The sequence below is a fragment of the Papaver somniferum genome, chromosome 5, assembly GCF_003573695.1.
Source record: "Papaver somniferum cultivar HN1 chromosome 5, ASM357369v1, whole genome shotgun sequence".
Lineage (NCBI taxonomy): Eukaryota > Viridiplantae > Streptophyta > Magnoliopsida > Ranunculales > Papaveraceae > Papaver > Papaver somniferum.
Window position 1 is genome coordinate 156,612,964 of NC_039362.1, and position 17,567 is coordinate 156,630,530.

A 17,567-nucleotide genomic window follows, 5' to 3' on the forward strand; every position below is an offset into this window, starting at 1 on the left:
GACTTGAACTCATCTATCACTCAAAAGTATATATACTTTATCTTCTATTTGAGAAAAAAGTCGTATAGCTATATAGACTTCGATTATACACATTTGATATTTCGAGCTGAGCTTAACTCGCTTACATATTTCTCGAAATATGTGTTGGTAAGCTTTTTTCTTTAACTAATTTCATCTTATATTCTTGACGAAAGTCAAAAGATGATCATGTGAAAATCGCCTTGTGACATCTTACATGATTTGTGCGAGACAGTCATTTGATGTAGACTCGGATGTTTCGATCACTTGAAAATTGCTTTGAAGCTAATAGTTTGTGTGAGACAATTATTTTCGTCTTCTAATAATGTTTCAATGATTGAAATGGGAGTTTAGAAAAAATAACCACGATTGGATATAGCACAACATGCGTACTTGTATGCTAACCATTGCATTCTATTCAAAGTTCGGGAACCATAGTATGCATACCCGTATTCGTACTAGTTGGTTCATGAAAGTCCGAGAATTTAGTATGCATACCGGTATGCGTACTGCGTGAGTTGCAAGTTCCGCAAATTCAACTGAGTTTTGGAAGGTATGAAAACCCGTTCGCATACTGGAGAACCCAAACTTAGTCTGACCACTTAGGTATGCGTACCTGTTTGCATACTTGAGTAGGTTATGTTCTAAAATCGGTTTGTTCATGAACTAATACATTTATATAATAAGGAATGTAATCTTTTGCAAACCGTGGCTATAATGTTCATGAATTTATTCGAGTGAATCAAAATCGATTTTGCTTCAATTGTGTCTTGTATACTTCCATGAGAATATTAACAATTGAACAACTCTAGAACTAGTTTCATTTAAGTCATTTGAACTAGTTATGATTAAGATGAATATGGTTGATATGAAAGTATTCATATGTCTAACTTCGGTTAAATATTGTTGAGACAAATGTGTACACGTTTAGGTACGGTTACTCATATGTAAATGAAGTCACTTTTGATTTGTGTGTAACAAGCTAAGTTTGATCTGACGGCTGAAAGATATTAGCTTGAGCCTAATCAGGTTTTCATCTAACGGTGAATATTGAATGCTTTGTTACCAAGGTAATATTGATTCCAAACCCTTGAAGACTATATAAAGGATAACTCTAGCAACTAGGAAACCTAATCCCCACACCTCATGTGTGATACTAGTTACGACTAGAGTCGATTCTCCTTTAACCTTAGGTTTTTCTAAAACCCTGTAGGTTAACGGCTTGGTGACTTCATTGGGATTGTGAAGCCAGACCCAACTATTTTCTTGTAGTTGCGTGTTCTGATCTTGTTGTTTTCTATCGTGATTGAGTACTATCTTCTCTAAGATTCTCTCGAGATTTAATCTCCGATAGGCAAGATAAAAAGAAGTCACAAACATCTTCGTCTCATCGTTTGTGATTCCACAATATCTTGTTTCACTACCATATGATTAAGATTATTATGAGGTGATTGATATTTTTAGGTTGTTCTTCGGGAATATAAGTACGGTATATCAATTGGTTCTTGTATTTCCTTGATTTATCAAAATACGGAACAAAACTCATAGGTATATATGTGGAGACATATTTAACTATTCAATAAACTTTTTTGTGTGAGACAAATTGGTTTATCAAGTCTTCGACTTTGGGTCGTGGCAACTCTTAGCTGTGGGTGAGATCGGCTAAGGGAATCAACTGCACAGAATCCGACGTGGTTCTAGAGGCGTAAAGAACACGAGTGTACCTTGATCAGTGTAAGATTGTTTAGGGCTCAACTATATTTCAGTCTGAAGTTAACTTGGAGTAGGCTAGTGTCTGTAACTTCTTAATACAGTGTGGTGTTCAAATCTGGACTAGGTCCCATGGTTTTTCTGCATTTGCGGTTTCTTCTTTAACAAAACTTCCGGTGTCTGTGTTATTTCTTTTCCGCATTATATTTTATATGTAATCGAAATATCACAGGTTGTGAGTATGTTTAATCAATTGTGAATCCAACCTTTGGCTGTTGATTAAATTGATTGACACTTGGATATTGGTTTTTGATACCTTCCAAGTTGTTTCTTATAATAATCAGGCTCACGGATTTGAATATGTTTGCTGATTACATTGAGAAAAATAGATATAACTCTTTGATATATTTTTCTTAAGATTGAATCTGATTGTCTAGTTGATTCTCTCCAAAGTATATTGGAGTTAGTCCATACAGATTGCTAAGTGAAATATTGGGTGTAGTTGTTAAACTAAAAAACTTAGCCGATACGCTTGCTAAGTCTAGTTGATTCATAGGTCCATATAATATCTTTGAGTTTTAATGAAAGGTTTTTCAAGAAAAAAAGAAGAAAAAAATGTCCACTATGACCAAAGTATCCTCGCAAAGTTTCGTTATTTTCATTACTAGTGTCCCGCCCGTGAGTTGCACGGGCTTAAGTTTGTATTTGCGGAGGAATAAAGAGTTAAATAGAGGTTTAAATTAATATTGTCTCAAACAAATTCAGATGGTAAATATGCATAATTAATATTCCTTGCCTCTGGATACTTCTTATTTACTTAAAACCGTTCCAGATTTTTTTTACAATTCGCACTTGGGCTGTCTAAGACATCTTTTAATTCATCTGTATCGCGGAATATTACTTTGTGTTCACCTTACAAATGGTAAGGAAGTCTCTCAATGGATGGATAAGATATATAATGACAATCCAAGTAGTTATTGATACCTCTTCTTCCCTTGAATCTTCGTTGCGTTCAAGATCTTTCTCGGTTACAACTGTCACCGATCTTCCCTTGAATAAGCACTTAACTAATGCCCCTATTGAATTAGAAACCTCCACATTTATGTTCTCATCAAACGGTACGATCAAGTGATTCAAGTCTCTTTTGTGAGGCACCACCCATGTATTGTCCAACTCGATACTGTCTTTATCTGCATTCCTAATCCTACCATTATCGCGTCTCCTATAAACTGGATATCCATATTTATCAACCTTAGTATCACGATAAAAATATTTTGGTATTGGTTTGAACACATCTTTTCTTTTGTGCATGGTGATCCCTCTTTTAATACTCCACAGGGTCCATGCAACATGTAGTTCACAACAGCTTGGTATGTATTTATGCCGTGACAATTCTATTAATATCGGATGGAGTTTCTGGTTTATCCTTCTTCTCCAGAAATAATAGTATGTGGGCATGTGGTAAGCCTCTCTTCTGAAATTCAATAGTACCTGCATAAACAGAAATATTAAATTAGAACCAAAGCAAAGAACAATTAAAACTATATACTTATTGGTTGCAACGTTCCATGGGTATCGGCAACTCTCTATATTTTTGATTACATGTGTTGTTCATGGCCACTCTATTAATTTGCGTTTTTCAGTTGGACCATAACCGTATATTTTTTCCTGTGCACCATCTAATCCCGAGTCATCCTGTTGTACATGTTTATAAAATATGTTCTTCCGACACAACTTCATGTGACAATTCTGTATCACATACATAAAGTTGGTTGTAGCCTGGATCCTAGTTCTCAGGAGGCAGTGAGGCGCCAACGAACCAATTTTGTGATAGCTCTGGATCAATTATGCATGGCCAGTGAAATCTTGCTCCAGTTGAGTTAAATGCAAGCACAGAGTTGTATGCCCTGATACTGTACCTAAACTTACTTGAAAATTGTCCACCATTAAAGTCTAACAATCTCTTTAGATATTCTGGTGAATCTCTAAGAAGAGGGAGTTTGACATTCCATTTGGAACAACATATGCTAAATTCGGGGTCAACATCGCTTCCTTTAGACCTCTCTTGGTGCCAAAATACAGCACCACAGTACTTGCAAGTACAATCCGGCACTCCAGAATCAGATTTCTTAATACCCAATGCTGTGAAAACGACACACACCACATAAATATTTTTAGCAGTCTATTCTAAGTGTCCACAAAAGAGAATTGAACTCAGATTCGTTGGTTAAAAGAACAAAATGGATCTTACATATAGAATGTCTAACTCCCGCGTCTGTAAACCGTGGCAGTTCATCCTCATCCGAGCTGTCCTCGGAACTTGATTCCAATCATATATCCTTTTAGCGTCAAGTTTTTCCTTCTGAATCTTCCTTTTCCCTCTAGCAAGATCCTTTTCATTCACTGTTCACAATAATAATACTTATTAGTTTTTATTGCATACATCTGTTGTTATTAGGTAAATTACTTTATTAACATCCTTTGTCAAAATCGCACTTTGTTAACAACACATCAACTACGATGAACGAAGGAAACTAACAATCACTTCTTTTTGTTTCTTAAAACATGACGTATTAAAGAACACAGTACCAACTGCATTTGTTTCTTGTTTTTTTTTTCTCTTATGCTATCTTGACACTTTTTTTATTTAATTTTCACTTTGCCTCTTTCAAAAAAAAATCTTCTTAGTTTAGTAAAAATTGAAGTTCACGTCATGATTAGTTGTTACAATCTTTTTAAAATATTCTCATCAGGATAGTGAACTCTTCAGTTTAATAATGATCAGTTTAATAATCTTATCAAAATAATAATAATACATGCTAGTTAACTGTTATAGTAATATAGTAAATGATGAATAAAAAGTAACTAATGGTTGCTTGCGTCTGATCATGGCTTTCCGTAAATATGGCTTGCCTCAACTTTCGTCAACAATGGCGTAGACTTCACAGATGCTGCAATTCCACGCTTTCCTCTTCCGGTGGTACACACCATTGCAAAAACACAACCTGTTTAGGATTGTAAATGAAAGTCCTTAAACGATCGATCCCCTACTGAAGGTAGCTTGGTAGATAATATTCTCTAGGGTATGTTTAGATTAGTTACAACTTCTCGGGCAGAGAAAAAGATGAGAGAATAAAATTAAGGTATGCTTTCTTGCGATTAGGTTTGATAAGCGTGGGTTTTGACCACCCACCGCATATTGTATGCTGTGGAAAACCTCGAAAAGATCTCAAAACCCAAGATTTTTATTGGTCTATATTCTCTCAAGTGGGGGTCAGAAGCCCTAGAACTTAAGATTTATTTAGCTTTTAACCATAGTTCTCTAATTTGGACTCAAATTATGTATACAATTAACATCCTTTGTCAAAATTGCACTTTGTTAACAACACATTAGCTACGCTGTACGAAGGAAACTAAGAACCACTTTTTTTTCTTTTCTTAAAACATGACGTACTAAAGAACACAGTACCAACTGCATTCGTTTCTTGTATTTTTTTTTCTCTTGTGCTATCTTGGCACTTTTTTATTTAATTTTCACTTTGCCTCTTTCAAAAAAAAAAGATCTTCTTAGTTTAGTAAAAATTGAAGTTTACATCATGATCAGTTATTACAAATCTTCTTAGAATATTCTCATCGGGATAATGAACTCTTCAGTTTAATAATGATCAGTTTAATAATATTATCAAAATAATAATAATAATACTTGCTAGTTGACTGCTATAGTAATATAGTAAATGATGAATAAGAAGTAACTAATGGTTGTTTGCGTCTGATCATGGCTTTCCGTAAATATGGCTTGCCTCAACTTTTGTTGAGTCTTATCATGGCTTTCCGTAAATATGGATTGCGTCAACTTTCGTCAACAATGGCGTAGACTTCACAAATGCTGCAATTCCACGCTTTCCTCTTCCGGTGGTACACACCACTGCAAAAACACAACCTGTTTAGGATTGCAAATGAAAGTCCTTAAACGATTGATCCCCTACTGAAGGTAGCTTGGTAGATAATATTCTCTAGGGTATGTTTAGATTAGTTACAGCGGCTAGGGCAGAGAAAAATATGAGAGAATAAAATTACGATATGGTTTCTTGCGATTAGGTTTGATAAGCGTGGTTTTAACCACCCACCGCATACTGTGAGCTGCGAAAAACCTCAAAAAGATCTCAAAACCCAAGATTGCTATTGGTCTATATTCTCTCAAATGGAGTCAGAAGACCTAAAACTTGATCTTTGTTCAGCTTTTAACCATAGTTCTCTAATTTGGTCTCAAATTATATACACAATACAATGAGACAAAATTTCGTAAATCCATATATTTGTTTGTTTGTTTTTAATAAGAAGTTTAATTAACCAAAAAGAAAGACAAGATAAATATCCTTACATACTAGGCAAGCGAGCAACAAGCTGCGCCGCAAGACCTTTTTGAATTGCAAAACCAGTTCTTTTAAAATTAAACTCTCTCGAACCGGGGGTCATGACATTACTGTGCATGACTTTCTGAACTCTTTTGAGGAGTCCAACCGCCTCTGGAGCCAAGAAACCAAAAGTATCAAAAACAAAGGGAATAAAAGCGTGTCCATTATCAATACATGCTTTATCATGCTTCGCTACCTTACTTGATGCTGCCCTCAACGCTGCTTGGCCATCTGTAAAAGTACCATATCCATATATGTCATTTTTCTTCGTGAATCGTTTCGGAATTTTGTTCGCCGGTCTCCAACAATATGTAGGTGTCAATAGGGTGTGCATTTTGCGTCATTGACTTTTCAATTTTCTCTTCCCGCGATCTCTTATTAGCCGCTGAATATTTCTCCCCTCGATCATCAAAACTAGGGTTTCCTCGAAACTGTTGGCTCAGTTTTGAATGCGATGAAGAGGAAATCATCTGAGAAAAAAGGAGTTGATGTTTATAGTTTTAGCGAAGATGATGCAAAGATAGAACGTGATTCTAAAACAAATATGAAGAAATACCAAAATTCTTTTATAAATTTCAATGACAAAATCAAAAAATCTAGTAAAGATACTTCCCCAATCACCAAGTATACTTTTCTCCAAGCCTGTAAGTATTTGCGTTGATCTCTTCATCTTCGTTGTTGTTTTGTACGATTAATGTTGTTGTACGGAATATGAAGAGTCAGATGATTATATGCTTGGTTAAGTAAATCAATTTGTAGGATTTTGTAATGCGTTTCACTGAATGTTGGTATGCATTCGTACTATATAGGTCTAATGTTGTCATTGTTATTTGTTGAAGGTTCTCTATTGAATTAGGGTTGGGAGTGATAGTTATTATCAGATTAATTCGAGAATGCACTTCCAAATATGCGAAATTGTTATTGTTAACTTAGTTCATATTAACACAGTTGATCAGATTATTAGAAAAATTTGAGGGAACTGCAAAATTGGTTAGATTTTTTGGTTAACCTGATTCTTATGTATATGGAATGTTATGTGGTTTTTAAATGTTTGCTTATGTTTCAATATGTTTCGGTGTGGTATCACAGATTCTAGCTACTGTTTTAAATAATTTATTTAGTAATGAACTATGAGAAGAAATTTCCATCGCGATGTTTATCCCAAATACTCGCAAATGGTATGAAGGGGTAAGATAACAGTGCACAGAGGGAAGTAGGTAATATTTTGCTGTAATTGCGTCTCAATTAGCCATCATACTTGAGAGTTAATTTGAAAAAAACATACATCTTTGACTACTTTTTACATGGATGAAATCCTTTTAGTAGAATTGATCTTCTCTTCATTTGAAATATGTTGTTTCCAGTTTCAGTTTTTCAATTTCTTCTTTCTCTTTCGATTTGAAGGTTTCATATGTCAATCTAACCCGAATTTATTTTTTCCATTTTAGGGTTTTTCAAGGTTGAAGAGGTGAACTACTTTGAATAAAGAACTCTGAAGAACCGAAGAACATAGAAAGGTATAAGTTTAAATTATTATAGTTATACGATTACTATTTCTATGAACTAGTAGTGAAGTTGTTTTGATTGTACTTCAATATTGTTTTTGTGAAGTTGTTATGATTTTGGAAGATAAAAGCATTATGAGATTCGGGTGTTTGCTGAACATGATAACAGAACATGATAAATAGTCCTAGTGGTGATTCTGAAAAGCTACTTTTAGCTCATTCTCTCTTCGTTGAGTGGATGTTTCTGTCGTTAACCTAAGGGATTTATCTTTTTTTGCTTATATATGTTCACACTTTTGTACATGTGCTTAGCATTCTAACATGTAGATTCTTATGCAGTTGTGCATAAGGAAAACTCTCAGGCAGTTGTGCTTTATCTTTTTTTTTTTCTTTTTTTGAAACACTTTTGTACACGTGCTTAGTATGCTAGCATGTAGATTCTTATGCATTTACGCATAAGGAAGACTCTCAGGCAGATTCTTATGTAGTTCTGCATAAAGAAGACTCTCAAGCAGTTGTGCTTAAAACACTTTGAATCGTAATGTATCTATGTGAACCGACAGTATTAATATAATCAGTTTTTCTTTATGGATGTGTGTGGTTTGGGTTTTGTTGTATTTTTTTGCGCAGGTGACTGCAGTGAAGGTCAATTGAAGTAGTAGCCACCCGGGGGAATATCAATCCCTGGTAAGTACACTTCTTTTGCTTATGCTTATGCTTATCATATTGAGTTTTGTTGGATACTAATCTTCAGTATATAAATGCTTTTGAGGTAATATGTTGTTTGTGATGTTGCTACGGGATTATGCTGTTGCTGACCTTTCTACGGTAAGTCTCTATTGTGATTTTCATTGCTCCCATGAAGCCATTGGGTCTGGTGGGTTTTCATAATTCGACAAGTTCCTAATTCTTTCATATTTGTATTGGCAGTTTCAGTATGTCTATTAACAACAAAATATGAAGATAGATTCAGGTAATGTTACTACTTACTCTTAGATTTATTGTATCAATCTGTTGTCAGATTTATATGCGATGTATGAGTTATTTTAACACTCTTAAATTTTTGCAGGAATCAGCAAAATCTTATGTCCCGTGCTGTCCGACTCCCCATTCTGCACCGACCTGTGAATTTACAATTCCCTTTGTTGTCCTTCAACATGATGTAGATACACTTACAGCAGCAGTAGTTTCTGAATGTTCATGATCAACAACTACTCTGAAACAAAGGTAAACAAACTTCTTTTGAAAGCTTTCGTCTATAATGAACAATCATTTCATTCCTTTGGATTAGGTAAGAAATTCTGAACATGATACTATTTGCTTGTGCGATTGTATGGTATTGAGGTTGGATTTTATGAGCGTATTATTGTTCTCTTATTCTCATACATCTCCATTTAGTTCACTTATAGCAGAGTTTGTTGATATTTTCTTTACATGGTTTTGACTTGTCTCTGCAGATTATACAAAATCTAGGGTTTAGTCCTTTGTTTGTGACATTAGTACTGAAACATCAAGTTGGTTATTATGCAGGTATTTGGGCTTAAGTCAAAAAGCAGTACTCTGGTGATATTTTAGAAGAAGTTGAATCTTTGCTGAGGAGACTGGTTAAGCAAGCGGAGTCTGGTGATATTTAGTATTTCTTTCTCTGTTTTTCAATAACTCTGTCAGTTGACACAAACTAGGTTACCCACCCATTTATAAACATCAACATAGATCGAATATTGTATGTCAGTCACAACATACATAAGTTTACTTGTGTACATTTGTATCAAGTGAAGAATCCTTTCTTTTATGATAATATTATCAATGATGATTCTCGACTACATTTGTATTAGTTTTGTATTGCCATTATAGTTTGTATATCTGTGTGGATGTTGAATATGGGGAACTGGGTAATTGCAGGGGGGAAATGTGGGGGTAATGAATTTTGACTAGGTCAATAAACATAGACTTGACCTTTTTTTTTGTGGTTCAAAAAATTAGCAACCTCAGTGCTCTGTTACTAAATTAGAACCAGAACCAACAATATCTGGTTCCAGGTAAGGGTATTCCTGTAATTAGAAACAGATTAGCAACAACAGTCTGCTTTTGCTAATAAAAAATGTAGCAACGGCAAGCGCCGTTGCGAATTTCCGTTGCTGACCGAGATTCGCAACAAAGCCTATGTCGTTGCTAAAAATTGCGACACCGTGTTTAGCAACAGCGAAAGCATGTTGCAACCCTGTTTAGCAACATCTATGGTAGGTTGCTAATACCTTAAAATGGTGTAGTGAATTTTGAAAGTTGGTAACCACAATAGTCATTGTACTAGTTACAACCAGGAAAAATCCTCTTAAGAGTGCATAGAATGGGAAGTGCATATCTTGTTGTTGACAAGATATGTACTGGTTATAAAAAAATGGAGGATGGATGGTAAAAGGGAAAGGAGACTTCCAAATTTTAAAAAATAACCAAGGAAAATTGTTGTGGATAGGCGAAGAAGATTTCAAATTTTGAAAGTTGGTAACCACAATAGTCATTGTACTAGTTACAACAACCAAGAGAAAATCCTCTTAAGAGTGCATAGAATTGGAAGTTACATCAGTTCAAGATAATAAGAAGGTCAAAGACTATATAGATTTTTATTGAAGTTTTTAAGGTTTAAATATTGTAAAAAAAGGAGATAAATTGATTGAAAACTACATTTAACGCAAACTTAGACTTGCAATTAATATGAACATAAATTAATTAAATAAATTTGAAGTTAGGAAATTAATACTAATCTATTTTGAAAGAATATCACACACATAGTTAATTAAGGGATTATAATTAGGATTAAAACATCTAAATATACCCGTTCATTGAGTTGCATGAGGTTGGGGAGCAATGAACAAAAATAAAATGTATTTGTGCAACACCATGAGGATGTGGAAACAACTTGTGAAACATAAAGATTTTTCATTCACTCTAAGCCATTTCCTCAAGTGATTTTCTTAACACATTCTCATTGGTTTCACCGATCATTCTTACTTGACGCAATTACATGGTTAAAGCCACAAATCGCATCACCTCTCTGTTAATCATATAAATACCATATGTCAACCCTGTTGCGTCACGACTATTGATGTTGATTATTTTCCCATAAAATTTTAGAAATACATTTCCCCACAAGGTATTGTCTTGTTGTTGTGCACCATTGATATTATCTTTCGTATAAAAGAGATAATTCTTAAAAATGCGTTCAACTTCGGCAGCCTGGATCCAATTTCTACGCTGAGACTGAGAAGACGCATTACAAAAAAGATAAATAGAAAATGGTGAAGTGTAGAAAAGGTGGGAGTGGAATGTTGAATTTAGCTTTTTGTTTTGAAGAAATATGATTAAGAATTTGAAAATTGTTGAGAAGGTGTGAGGTTTAAAAATGGTTGAAATTCAACATTTTGTAGGGGATGAGTTTTGGCCATTGGATTATATAGCCGTAGAATGGCTGAGACTTAACCGTGTGACAGAGTCTTTATCACTAGTTATAGGAACTTAATCGCACGATGGATTCTCTATCAAGCAGTTAGACGCTCGGTAAAGACTCTGATTTGTTAGTTTATCCATTGAGCCAGTTAACCCTAGTGGCATATGGAAAATAATCTGATTTTCATCATACATATGAACAATCCAATTTGCAACCCAACAATGACTAATAACATTCCAAAGAAAAAATAACCAAAAATATTCACATCCTTACAAAAAACAAAGATTAGTTTCAACTACTAAATTGTGAATAGATGTGTCCGTTAATTAAACCCTTTCAATTTGAATAAAACAAATTTTACTATAAGATGTGACATTCCATAAATAGGTTCTTCCAGATGATATTATCTTCCATGAAAAAACTTTTTGTTCTCTTCGAAGTGTCATCAATCCGTTGATTCAAACTTGACAATCATAAGTGGCGGTGGGAAAGGATTATTATCAATTACTTTCCACAGTTACATGGTTGTTTGTCTTTATAAGTCGTGTTTAATATGCATTTTTATCAACTGTTGAAGGTTGGTTAGATTTTTAGTTGTATGATATAAATATAAACATGGATATCACTAATATCCCATTAGTTTCTAATAATAAACATCTCGCTAACTATACATTTTTCATTAATTGGTAACGAATTATGTCAATGGTTTTGTTAGATTTGAGAGTGGTAGTGGAGGTGTTGCTATTGTGTTGGAAAGCGATGAAGGAGGCAACGACTTAAATGGTAGTTTGCTAATGCCGGTGGAAGCAGTAACGACATTAGTGATGTCAGCGGGTGGTTGTTGTTATTGTGGTGGTGAGTTTTCGTGAACACCGGTAGTCATTATATGATTTCGTGTTGATACAACATTATATTGAGAAACATGTTGTTGGTCAAAATTGTGGTGCTGGTGGTAGGTTTTGGTGAACATGGTAGTCAATGTGTAGTTTTTTGTTGATACGACGTTATATTTGAGTAAATGTTATTGGTCATTATTTGACCCAAAAATTATTTTTCTTTGAACCTATCCAATTGTGGCATAAACATGGTGTAATTTTAATAATAAAAAAAGAGGTCCTACCGGGAGTCGAACCCAGGTCGCAGGATTCAAAGTCCTGAGTGCTAACCACTACACCATAGAACCAGTTTGATGTCCATAATTTATCAACACAATGTATATACAACTTGGTCTACATAATTGGACGGTTGTGATTTATCTAAACAAGTAATCTTAATGCCAATTAAAGCTTTATAAAGACAAACCCAGATTAATCGCTGGTAAATTTTATTTGCGTATATATTTTATTAATGTATAGTTACGTTAATAGAAATTATATTTTCATATGGACATTCAAATACGGTAGTTACGGAGTTAGTGAGTGATGCTGAAGCGATAACGATGACAGTAATGGGGATGGTGAGTGGAAGAGGAGGTGGTGTCGTTAGTGGTGGGTGATGGTAATTGATGGCGGAAGTAGAGTAATGGGAGGTCATTGTGGTGATGGTGGGTGAATAGTTAGCGGTTAATGTTTCTTCTCTGTTATTACAGTACATGTAGTACTAGAAATAACCCGTGTCGTAATGGCACGACATGAGGTTAACAGAGAGTTCTAATAAATATCTAGAGATAGCTCGTGCCGTAACGACACTGCTTTAATATGATATCTGACTGGTGTAATTTTTCGTTTTTTACGAACTTTAAATCGTGTTCCTTTGCAAGAAAATTTTATATTTTGTTTTAAGAAAAAATAATGTCTATAAATGCATTGTAAAATTATTCACATACATTATCCAAAAACGAACACAAAATCATTTAAGTAATAGTGTTTATGCATATCTCACTTATGAGTTATGAATAAAAATAAACAAATAAATTAAAGATTCATCATGCCTTTAGATTCATTTCCCAAATAAACAAATAAATAAACTAGAAATAAACAAATAAATCTCATTTCCCATTAGATTCATCATGCCACCACTAAATCCAATTAATGCATGTATGATATATTATGATTTCATTTAATGTTTCTTTGAATATCTTGAGTTAAGAGTTTATGCAATAATTAAATATTAATAAATTTTGATTCATAATGAGAGAGGTTACAGAAATGACAACCGTCGGATGTATTTCGCTGGGATGATACTGAGATGGTCGGATGCAATTTTTGTCTCTCAAAATGTTATCCGACCATTTAAAGCTCAAAAACCCATTCTGTTTTGTATTATAAGATTATGTTGTGGGAGATGTGTTGATCATCTTTAATGTCAAAATAAACTGGGCTATGGTACAAATTAGGCATGACAAAATAAAAATACTAAACTAATTGTCACTTCGTATAGTTACAACAAGTAATTAACAACATACATTAATTCAAAATTGACACAATTCTTCTTTTTGCTTCTTAATATTGAGTCTGCGGCATTACAGAATGGTACATTCTCTAATATAAAATACATAAGGTGAATTTATACATCATGAATGTTGGCTTGGATACAAAGTTCGATTTTGATTCGTCGATTCAAACTTAACATTCATAAGTGGTGGTAAGAAAGCATTCTCATCAATTACATTCCATAATTACATGGGTGTTTGTCGTTTTAAGTGGTGTTTGAAATGCATTTATATCAACTGTTGAAGGTTGGTTAGGGTTTGAATAGGTGGATGTTGGGATGCACGGACGCGCGGGTTTTGATGCGGCGTACGCGTCCCACGTGATTTTGATGGCGGACGCTAGCTTGACACGAGCTGGACGCAAATTTCTGGGTTTGGACGCACATTTTCATCACACAAACGTGACGTACATTTTCATCACACAAAAATAAATGCTTGTAGCAAGTTTCGAACCAGGAACCTCAAACTACTTATCTGATTACCTAACCATCGCAACATCGCTCATTTTCTGATGTTGTTTGTATATATTTTGTATTTATTCATTATTTACATCATTAATTAATCAAATCCTCAGTTAGATTTCCGTAACATATTTACTTTTTGAACATGAAATGTACATTTATAATATTTTATATTTGTATATTTATGGATATTTATTTATTCATATATTTATATATACGTGTCCGCGTCCTAGTATTTTCAGTATTTGGTAGTGTCCGCGTCAGTGTCATGTCGTGTCCGCGTCGCCGTGTCTGCGTCTGTGCAATCCAGATTGGATGGAATAAATATAAATATGCATATCACTGATATCCTGTTAGTTTCTAATAATAAATGTTCGTTAGTATGCTAATAAATACGTTCTTTATTAATTGGTAACACATTGATTAATAACTATGTCAATGGTTTTGTTGGATTTTGAGAGTGGTAGTGCATGTGTTGCAGTAGTGTTGGACAACGATGGAGGAGGAAATGACCTTAATGGTAGTTTGTTAGTGTTGGTGGAAGCAGTAACGACACTAGTATTGTCAGTGGGTGTTTGTTGTTGTGGTGGTGGTGGGTTTTGGTGAACATAGATAATTACTATGTGATTCCGTATCGATACAACATTATATTTAGAAACATGTTGTTAGTCAAAACTATGGTGAACAATGGTAGTCACTGTGTAATTTTTTGTTGATAGGGCATTATATTCGGAAAAATGTTATTGGTCATAATTTGCACCAAAAGTAGGCAAATTTTGACCATAGTGTTATTGGTCATAATGTTATTTTAATCATTATATTGTAGGGTTTTTATCTGCATGGGTTTATCCTTATTATGTACGTTTTTCTTTTTCTCTTTTTTTCCCCATTTCTTCACCATTTTTACACGGTACCTTGGATTTCATGGCATTGGGCGAGCTTGGCGAAGAGTTTGTTGTTTTCTTAAAAAAATTGAAATTTTTTCTTATTAGACATGATTCGACTTATACAGTAGGATTTTTTTTTTCATAGGTTAGTCGTTGCTATTCAAAAAGGGGTTGGAGCTCAGCTTGTTGCTCGGCTTCCTACTATTGCCTTGTCTACTGAGATTTGTATTTGATTACGACCAAAAGTTATTTATATTTGAACTTGTGCAATTATGACACAAACATTGTGTAATTTGATAATAAAAAAAAATCCTACCGAGAGTCAAACCCAGGTCGCAGGATTCAAAGTCCTGAGTGCTAACCACTACACCATATAACTAATTTGGTGTCTACATTTTATCATCATGGTATATAAAACTTGTTCTACATGATTGAATGGTTGCGATAACTTTATGAATCTAGGACTAATGAAGTATCCATAAAGACAAGCTGATATTAGTCCTCGATAAATTTATTCGAATAAGCATGACAACTAAAAAACATTAGAAAAATTATTATTTTATGTGTTAACCACAAATGAGCAACATAGTCCAAATTAACACAAATTTTCTTACTTATTATTGATGATTTGCCTTTATAGTATGTTTAGTGCTCTAATATAAGATACATATGGTCAATCTAAATATCATAAATGGTTACTCAGATGCAAAGTTTGATTTTGATGTGACGATTTAAAATTGGACCATCGTAAGTGATTGTAGGTAAGCATTATCATCAGTTATATTCAATAGTTACATGGTTGTTTGCCTTTATAAAAGGTGTTTGAGGTGCATTTTCATCAATTGTAGAAAGTTTTTTAAAGTATGCATGATTGGGTGTCAGAAATATAAATATTAATATCATTGATATCCCATCAATTTTTCATGATAAATGTCTCTTTAATTATGCTAATGAATATATTTTTATTAGTTGATAATGAATCGGCTAATAACTATATCGGTGGACATTAATGGTAATTTTGGTGGTGCTGGGAGTGTAGTGGAGGTGTTGACCTTAGTGGTGCTTGGTCATTATGGTGGAAGCAGTAGTGGTAGCAGCGACGATAATAGGTGGTAGTTCTGATGGTAGTGGGTTTTGGTGATCACTGGTAGTACCGTGTAATTTCATGTTGATACGATTATCTTGAGAAAGGTGTGGTTGGTCCAAATGGTAATGGTGGTAGGTTTTGGTGGATAATGGTAATTACCGTGTAATTTCGTTTTGATAGCGACATTATATTGGAAAAAAATGTCATTGGTTATAATTGGCAGAAAAACTTATTTATCATTGAACCAGTGCCATTATGGGAAGACATGCATCGTATTAAAATTAATTTGATAATAAAAAAAGGTCCTACCGGGAGTCGAACCCAGGTCGCAGGATTCAAAGTCCTGAGTGCTAACCACTACACCATAGAACCAACTTATGCCCATATTCTTCCTTATAAAGCTATAATTAAGTACCTTCATTGAAGTCCATCTCGTTGCCATTGTCCATATTATAAAGTACAATGTTGAAAAGTTAGCTTTCATATGTTGTGGTTGCGATTCGTTATCAGAAAATTTAATTTATGGTGTATGCTTAATAATGATAAACGGCGACTCAAGTTCATCCTTGGGATAATCCAAGGTATGTATATAGATGTGAAAAAAATAGACACTCCTTAAATGATCTTATGAATAAAAGGAAGATCGAAGAATATGGAATAAGGTTATCAACATGTTGTTTATACTTTAATAAGACAAACATTTATAATGCGAAAATAAAGTGAAACAATGACACCAAAATTGGTGAACGAAAGAAATACAATATACTGAAATAAACATGAGACCTAGTTCAGTTTTGAACACATATTGAATTTAATTATTACACCCCTTCATACTATACAACTTCAAACTAAATATGAACCAACCAACTAGTTACCCCGCTTTAGTAATATTCCCACACATGTGAATCTTCTAACATGATACTTATCATCTTCATAAGTTTCCCACATGAATTTCCTAGTAGGGAACTTTTTCTTTTTAGGATTTTCTCATTAATCCATCGAAAACATTATCCCACCATGCCTCCATAGGATGGCTATCAATCAACAAAAGATGAGATTTGTTTGATCATAAAACTGTCCTTAACATTCAAGTAACGGTACACTTAATAAATGAGTGACTCTAATATCCCCCCTGTGCAGTTGCATCTGGGATAAAACTTCCCGTTGTAATTATTGTATAATACTACAACAGTTACCCATTAATAGGATCTAAGCAACACAGATTAGAGAATAAAAAATAAACACTCAATTACCCAAATCAAAGTGAGTAAAAACGAAAGAAAGATGGGATAGTAGCCACTTTTGTTCTGTTTTAGAATGAAAATATTCGAGTTTCTAGTAACGATACACCTAAAAAATGAGCAATTCTAATATCCCCATGCAATTGCATCCATGATAAAACTTTCCATTGTAAATACTGTATAATACTACAATAGTTACCCATTAATACGAGATAAACAACATGGATTAGAGAATAAAGAAATAAAAAATCGGTTGCTCAAATCAAAGTGAGTAAAAGAGAAAACAAAACAAGATATTAGTTGCTTCTGTTCTGTTTTAGAATGAAAAATTCGAGTTTCTTTTATAGGTAAAAGGAAAGGGTGCACT

The 17,567-nt window shown here is 33.9% G+C and overlaps 2 non-coding genes across 2 annotated transcripts; both read right to left on the reverse strand.

Annotated features, from left to right (window-relative positions):
* Window positions 1-12,204: 12,204 nt before the first annotated feature.
* TRNAQ-UUG lies at window positions 12,205-12,276 on the reverse strand. The gene has a single exon. It is a non-coding gene; the product is annotated as a tRNA-Gln (tRNA).
* A 3,983-nt stretch (window positions 12,277-16,259) lies between these two features.
* TRNAQ-UUG lies at window positions 16,260-16,331 on the reverse strand. The gene has a single exon. It is a non-coding gene; the product is annotated as a tRNA-Gln (tRNA).
* Between the last annotated feature and the right edge of the window lie 1,236 nt (window positions 16,332-17,567).